This window comes from Panthera pardus, unplaced genomic scaffold (genome assembly GCF_024362965.1).
Source record: "Panthera pardus isolate Hobbes unplaced genomic scaffold, ASM2436296v1 HiC_scaffold_17, whole genome shotgun sequence".
In the NCBI taxonomy this organism is placed as follows: Eukaryota; Metazoa; Chordata; class Mammalia; order Carnivora; family Felidae; genus Panthera; species Panthera pardus.
This window is the reverse complement of record NW_026526732.1, coordinates 728,559-736,742: the sequence shown is the minus strand read 5'-3', so window position 1 is coordinate 736,742 and position 8,184 is coordinate 728,559. Positions and strand designations below refer to the sequence as shown.

Below are 8,184 nucleotides of genomic sequence, written 5' to 3'. Positions count from 1 at the left end.
CCCTCCCCCCTCCTCGCCCGAGGGCCCCTCCGCCCCCAACCCCCAGGGGTCCTCGCCGCCGCTCCCCCAAGCCTCACCCCGGGGTCCCAACGCTGCCTCCGCCCCCTCCCTCAGGGGTCTCCGCCTCCCCTTCCCCTTCTCCCCACCCCCACCCCGGCCACCCCAAGGGCCCCGCCGCGGCCTCCGCCCCCTCCCCACAGGGGTCCCCGCCGCCCCCCGCCGCCCCTCCCCCCCCTCCTCGCCCGAGGGACCCTCCGGGGCCCCTCCCCTCCCCTCACCCCAAGGGATCCTCCGCGGCCTCCGCACCCTTCCCCGCGCGGGGGTCCCCGTCCTCCTATTCCTCTCTCCCGAGGGACCTTCTCTCCAAGGGGGCCGCCCCTCCCCCTCAATCCCGAGCGCCCCGCCCCCTTCCCCCCGGGCTCCCCTCGTCCCGGCACCGCCCCGGTGGGCTGTGTCTCGGGGGGCTGTGAGAGCCCTCGCCCATTTCCTGGCTCTGCGTCCTCCGCCACCGCCCCTGCCCGCCTCTGCCTTTGTTCTCTGCCGGCGGCCTCACGCTCTCCGCAGCTCCTGAGCCACCTGCCCTGGAGCGCGTGCGTTCCAATGACACCCTGGGCGGCTCTCCTTTGAAAAGTTTACGCGCAGCCACCCGAGGGCCCGTCGAAATCCTACAGTGTAAGAGTGCCTGAAATTCAACTTGCGTGCGTGTAATTTGGGGTTGGAATGTGCTCTGTGCAGCAGCCTGCAGCTGAGACCCTAGGCAGGCAGGCAGACCGGCAGGTGGGCCGGGCACGCACGGAAAGCTGTGCCTGGAAGGCTGCCTTGGGGGCTCCCTAAGGCTGGTCAGCTGCCCCCAAAAGGCTGTGGACCCTCCCGGCCTTTCCCAGCCCAGCCTTGCTCGCTGCACATGGCCGATCATGTCCCCCTGTCTCCTGTGTACAGTGAGGAGAAGGCCTGGGTCTTCAGCGTTTTTGCAAAGGGCATGCAGGGCACAGTGGGAGGCCCGTCCGCAGAAGGCACCGACATGATGGGCACTGAATTTATTATTAATTCTAGTTATTAGACTTCACCTCGTCACCTCGAGGATTTCTCACACACACGTTTGGAACTGAACCTTAAAAGAACCTGGCAGGCAGCTGTGACCACAAGAGTACCGGAAATTTGTGAAAAGTTGACCTCTCAGCAGACAGTATTAGCTGAGAGTGTGGATGATTTTTCAAGGTAACAGACAAAGGTTCTAGGATTTAGAGTACCATGTGGCTTCCCTTTCATTCATTATGTTTGCAAAAGTTTGCACTCCTTCTAGCCCATGGCTCCTCCAGCCCACCCACTCCTGATTTCCATTCCCATCAGAAAAGACATGGCACCAATAGCTGAAGATTCACAAATGGCTCCTAAGCTAAACCTTGCTTTCACTCACAACCTCAGTCAGACGAGCTCCCTATTTCCCTACCCCCCTGAAGGAAACAGCCTGCCTGAGTCCACTGGGAAAGACCATCAACTTCTCCCAAATTCTCTTAACTGATCAAGGCCCTCACTCAGATTCTCCTGATAGAATTCAACAATAAATATATATAGCCACATATATACATATATATATTCAGAATATAACTGAATGTATATATCTATACATTCAATTATTCCGGTCTACTCTTTTCCCTTGGGTATTCCGTCTCTAGATCAGACACAAATTTAAAACTCTTCATTCCAAGCCAAAAAATACTGATTCAGGGGCGCCCGGGTGGGTCAGTCAGTTAAGCATCCAACTTCAGCTCAGGTCATGATCTCGCAGTCCATGAGTTCGGGCCCTGTGCTGACAGCTCCCAAGAGGCCCGGAGCCTGCTTCAAATTCTGTGCCTCCCTCTCTCTCTGCCCCTCCCCCACTCATGCTCTGTCTCTCTCATTCTCAAAAATGAATAAATGTTAAAAATTTTTTTTTTAAAATACGGATTCAGCCTTTCAGCATGAAAGGTAAGGCAGGGTATTAAGGTGCACTCCGTGGATTACAGTCCCTGTCCGTGGGCAGTTTCAACGCCAAATATTATACAAATATATAAATGTTATTAAAGGCAGTTTAGGCAGCAGATAATTTACTTGCAAGTACAAAAGTTAAGATTTTAAGGTTGGCACAGAATTTGAAAAGTATCTTAAGAGACTGGTAGGGCAATTACAGGGAAATACACAATTGGAAATGGAAACAGGGTTTCATGCCTGAAAAAGACTGACGGGGGAAAAATAGGAAGCATATTTAGGAACATCAACCATTCCAATGTGTCTTGAGAATGGGGTATGTAAAGGCAAATTCCAGGAGTGAAATACACAGGGCGCCGGTATGATGCCATGGTAAAAACAAAGATTAGGAGTTAGGATTAGGATTTTGGTTTCTTTTTTTTTTTTTTTTTTCCAATATATGAAATTTATTGTCAAATTGGTTTCCATACAATACCCAGTGCTCATCCCAAAAGGTGCCCTCCTCCATACCCATCACCCACCCTCCCCTCCCACCCCCCCATCAACCCTCAGTTCTCAGTTTTTTTAAAAAAAATTTTTTTTAATGTTTATTTATTTTTGAGACAGAGAGAGACAGAGCATGAACAGGGGAGGGGCAGAGAGAGAGGGAGACACAGAATCTGAAACGGGTTCCAGGCTCTGAGCTGTCAGCACAGAGCCCAACGCGGGGCTCGAACTCACACACCATGAGATCATGACCTGAGCTGAAGTCGGACGCTTAACCGACTGAGCCACCCAGGCGCCCCAGTTCTCAGTTTTTAAGAGTCCCTTACGCTTTGGCTCTCTCCCACTCTAACCTCCCTTTTTTTTTTTTCCTTCCCCTCCCCCATGGGTTTCTGTTAAGTTTCTCAGGATCCACATAAGAGTGAAAACATATGGTATCTGTCTTTCTCTGTATGGCTTATTTCACTTAGCATCACACTCTCCAGTTCCATCCACGTTGCTACAAAGGGCCATATTTCATTCTTTCTCATTGCCACGTAGTATTCCATTGTGTATATAAACCACAATTTCTTTATGCATTCGTCAGTTGATGGACATTTAGGCTCTTTCTACAATGTGGCTATTGTTGAGAGTGCCACTATAGACATTGGGGTACAAGTGAGGATTTTGGTTTCAATACCAACTGTGTCACTTAATGGCCACACGGCCATCAATAATGGGTAAATTTTTAATCTCTCTGACCCTCCGTTTCCTCATTTGTAGGATTAAAACAATAATGTCCACTCAATTATTTCACAAATATTTTACAGAAAGCAACTATGAACTAAGAATTGCGTTAGGTGATAGAAATATAAAGAATTATTCATTTGCTCACCAAATACTATCTTAATATGTACTAGGCTGAAAAAAGGCAGAAAAGGAGCAGGGGGTGCCTGGGTGGCTCAGTGGGTTAAGCCCTTGACTCTTGATTTCGGCTCAGGTCACGATCTCCGATCTCCAGGTCGTGGAACCCAGCCCCTGGGACTCGCTCCCTCTCTCTGCCCCTACCCCACTTGTTCCACACACACACACACACACACACACACACACACACTCTCTCTCTCTCTCTCTCTCTCAAAATAAATAAATAAACATTAACAAAAAAAAAAAAAGGAGCAGGAGGGGCGCCTGAGTGTCTCAGTTGGTTGAGCGTCCGACTTCGGATCAGGTCATGATCTCACAGTTCGAGGGTTCGAGCCCCGCATCAGGCTCTGTGCTGACCGCTTGCTCAAAGCCTGAAGCCTGCTTCAGATTCTGTGTCTCCTACTCTCTCTGCCCCTCCCCCGTTCACGCTTTGTCTCACTGTTTGTCAAAAATAAATGTAAAAAAAAAAAATTTTTTTTTAAAAAAAAGGAGCAGGAAACTAAGTGACAGGTATTATAAATTGAGAGGATAGCGTGTTTCAAAAAGAAGGACTGGTCAACTATGTCAAATGAGAGGTTGAATAAGATGAGAGAAAAATGTCCAGTGCGTTTAGCAATCTGGGGGGAGTTAGCAAACTTAATTATTTTGAGGTGTCTCAAAGGAGCGGCAGCTTCAGAAACTAGTGGGAAGCCCCTTGAGGAGGGAGCAGGTGACTAGTATGAGAAGTTGGGCCATAACTAGCACTGGAGAAAGTAGGCAGCTGGGGAGCTGGGGTGTTGTCTTCAAGGTGGGACCTGAGCGAGTTTGCACACTGAGGAGGAGGAGCAGAGGAGGAGTCACGGGGCCGAGAGCAAGGGAAAGAGGGAGGCCTGGAGGCAGCTCTGGGAAGGCCAGAAGCCAGTACAGGTGCGGGTAAGCCCCCGACAGCACGACGCTCAATGCATACATTGTGACGACTTAGAAAACGGAATGTGGCTGCAGACGCACATGGTTTCTGAGACTGGGTGGTAAAGAACCTCTGATACTTTTCCTTTCCCGAATGAAATACGAGGTGAAGCCGTCAACTGAGAGTGAGGAGAGGAGAGGAATATAGGAAGTAGGGGGAAAGGTGCGGAGAGCAAGGAGGCCAAGTTCCTAGGAGGCCAAGTGATTCGCCCCCCGGAATTTTGTGGTGGAGAACTCAGGAGTGAAACCAGTCGGTCTGGTTTTTCCATGTTCTCTGGCAAATGTGGCTGCTTGAATTCAGGCTAGTCCAAAGTGGATATGCTTTTCGTTCACAAGGGTTTTACCAGATGAGGAAGAGGGGCAAAGGAACTTGTGTTTGTGAGCGAGTGATTGTAACGATGGGCTAGTAAACGGTGTACAGATTTCAGTAAGGGTCTATAGGTGCTGAGCTCTAAGGACAGGAAATGACTGCAAGAATAGCCAGCTAGAACGTGAGGTTTCAGAGGTCATACTGATATTGATTGGTGAGGTTTGGAGGGATGGCGGGGGTTCGGAGCCAATGACCAAGAAAGAACTCTTGAGATGTTTTTGGTGCAACAGGGTGATTTTATTAAAGCACAGGGACAGGACTTGTGGGCCGAAAGAGCTGCGCGGGAGGGGTCCTGAGGAGTGACTGGTTACACACCTTGGAGCTGGGGGAGGTAAATCAAAGGGAGGCCTCCAGAAGGACTTTCATATGCTAAAGAGGACTCCTGAGATACCAGAGGCCTAGCTGTCATCTGGCTAAGGTTGTTTTTCCCTCTAGCAAAGCATTAACATTAAGACATAGATTGTTCCTGGAGGAAAGTTTTACTGTGCCTGCCTCAAGAATTTGTCAATGGGCTGCAGGTTATGAGGAAATTTAATTTTGTCTACATTTCTTTCTGCCTTTGTTTCCCACATCATTGATGATGGCAAAGTCTACAGGATGAACCAAGGAGTAGGTGACCAAGGTGGGCGACAGGAAAAGGCCACTCGGTGAGTGGGTCAAGGAATTAAGAAGCCAGAAAACAGACATCCTAGTTTTCATGAGTGCACAGGACCATAAAAATGAGCACAGAAACTGAAACCGTGCAAAGTGATCGTAATAATCAAAGAGAAAAATTACAATTGTCTGATGACTTAAAAAAAACTTTTGGTGAAACATTTAAAACTCCCTTACTGCCGCCTGTAAACGTATAGAGAATTTTATTAATTGTAAAACTAATATTTATTTAGTACCCTGTATTTTAAAATGAGAAACACTGGGAATTAGTCATTAATTTCTGTGTAAAGACTTTACCAAGACTGGTTTGAATGGTGCTTGCCTTCTCATAATATCACTTCCCTTTTCTGGGCCTTGATAAGTTTCCCTGCTCCTCCCAACGTTTTGTTTTGCATTTTCAACGTTGTATAGTATCTCTGAGTGTCTTTAATGTGAAGTCGTTTACCAATGTCACCTCCTTGAGATATTTTCATCCTTTGTCTGGACCACCTGCTCTACCCGACCCGGGGAATCTGGGTGCAGGCTTCCCAGCAGTGCCCTGGCCTGGGCCCGCAGCTTAACCAGAGAGCTCAGCGCTAATCGAGTCTTGTGCACTTCCAAGATGGTGAAACCGGACTTTACTGCAGTAAGAGCTTGTCTACCAGTCTCTCTGTGTAGTCACAGTTTTCTTTCAACATGGCAACTACCATCAACACTTGACCTGAATGCTGGCCAAACTGATTAGGATTTATTACTATCATTATCATTATCATTGTTGTTATTGGTCCTCCATCCAGAGTAGAAGAAAGTCTTTCTGTTCCTCGAGCAACTTAAACTAAAGGATGTGGTTCCAACGTTACCATGTTTCTTCACTCACCGGGCTTTCTCCCTGTGGTTCCTAAGGGACCTCGTGCGGGCTTAGATCTCATGGTAGCTCACTTTGCTCTTGTCAATTTCATATTTCCTAATCACATCCAATTTTGTTTTCAACATCCTCATTTCTTATTTAACACTTTCAACTTTTTTGGTAAATTGTATAAAATGAAATTTTAACGTAAAACAGTTTTCCTTTGACAGCTCATTGTTGTAAAACATCATGTGGGTCTGTCACCGGGAGACAAGGAGGCAATACGAGAACCTGCTTTGCTGTGTTGTGACCTGAGCCGCTGGATAACTGAAGTGCGGTGACGAGTCACCGACAGGCTTTGCAGGGAGGTTGATGATGCAGGTCAGTCATTAACACAGCGACCTGTGGCCTGACAACTGGCTGTGAAGTTTGTAGCCGATGCAGTCACGCAGTTAACATAGCAACATAGCGTGGTAACTGAAATTTCACTGACCCCCGTTATTGGGGGACCGGTGCTGTTTAACTACACTGTGGCGATTAAAATTTCTGCATGCTAGAACATGCCCCAGCGAGGACTGCCTCAGTGGACAGTTATCTGCGTGGTATCGAAGTCACAAAGAACGGGCAGCAGGAGTCGAGTGGAGATGGGGATTGGGGTCCCTTGGCTCACGTCTCCAAGTGGCTAACGAGAAGGAGCAAGCCAGGGGCCGTGGGCAGTAGCGGTGCACACACGTGAAGAGTTGTGAACCCACACGGCACACTTTGCCAGGAGCTGGAGTGGTTCAAGGCCAGAGGGGCCGCTCGTGGTACCTCCCGGCAGCTTTCGTTGAGGGACCGGGGTGGGGAGTGTGAGTCAGACTGACGTCATCTTGGACGAGCCCCACCAGCCATGAGGACCGCTTTGCCACCTGCGGCCTTCTGGAACGCAGCCCCCCTCCCTGCCCGACCGGGCTCTTCCCCCTGGTCAACCACACCCTTTGGCACACTCTTGGACACACTCTCGGGCCCACCTGCCTGCTCGGGCCTGGGGCGGGGTTGGGGGTGGGGGGGACTAGGAGACACACAGATTCTCAACCATCTCCCCCTGGCTGGTCCCCCACGTCCACACAGCCCCCAGGGCTAGAAAAGCAGGTCTCAAGGAAGGTAGGGTCGTGGAGATCTCCTTGTCCCCTGCCCCCCAGAGACAGGCTTCCATCTGTACGGAACCACAAACCGTTTCTTGTCAAGCCGGGCATGGCCTTTTCCTTTGGGTCTAATGGCTCCTTCAGTCTTGGAGGTTGCTTTGCATATACCTCCCTTCCACAGCACAGGGCCTCTTCCGTGGGGACAAGCCAGGCCTTGTTAAGCAAAAGGAACTCAAAATACATCTGGAGGAGAGGATGATGTTCTGTGAAGGCGCAAAGGGAGGTCGCTAGCCCGCCGTGAGAAGCTTGGAGAGGCAGGAAGTCAGATCAGTGAGGTGCAGATCTCTCTCGTGGCTGAAGCAAACATCCACGTCCCATCTCGTGCGACTCATCCTTAGGGCTCGCTAAGGACAGTGGGAAACTGGTTCAGAAGCTACGGTCCTGACTATGTGGCGGGACGGTCCAGCGGCCCCAGGGTGACTGCCCCCTTCTGCCGGCTCACGCAGAGGTGGCTGCCAGTGGGGTAGAGGCCTCCGTCCGGCTTGGGGGAGGAGAGATGGGAAGGGGTCTTTGTGGTGGGAGGGAGGCTCTAACGGAAAAGACAGGAAGGCGAGAGACAGGAGGGTGTGTAAGGCAGCCTGATGACAGGGGAGGTCAAGTGGGGGCAGCAGTGAGGAGCACTCCGGGGTCAGAGAGGTTTACAGGCACCCGGACTCCATTAAACCTCAGGAAACTGAGGGGGACCCGGCCCAGGAGGTGACATCCAGATGGCGACATCACCAGTCTTGTGCGTGAGGCGAAGCGTGTGCTCCCGGGTCCGCCCTGGGGGACGCCCGCTGCCTTCCCGGAGGCACACTCATTTCTCACAGGCCGCCCGTGCCATGGGGTCCGGCGAGGGCCCTGCTCCACAC

General features: G+C 50.6%; 1 long non-coding RNA gene across 1 annotated transcript; it reads left to right on the top strand.

The window, feature by feature from the left end:
- Window positions 1-4,209: 4,209 nt before the first annotated feature.
- On the top strand, window positions 4,210-6,708 carry LOC109245447 (uncharacterized). Its single transcript, XR_002070892.2, has 2 exons — window positions 4,210-5,948; window positions 6,380-6,708. It is a non-coding gene; the product is annotated as an uncharacterized LOC109245447 (long non-coding RNA).
- The last annotated feature ends 1,476 nt before the right edge of the window (window positions 6,709-8,184 follow it).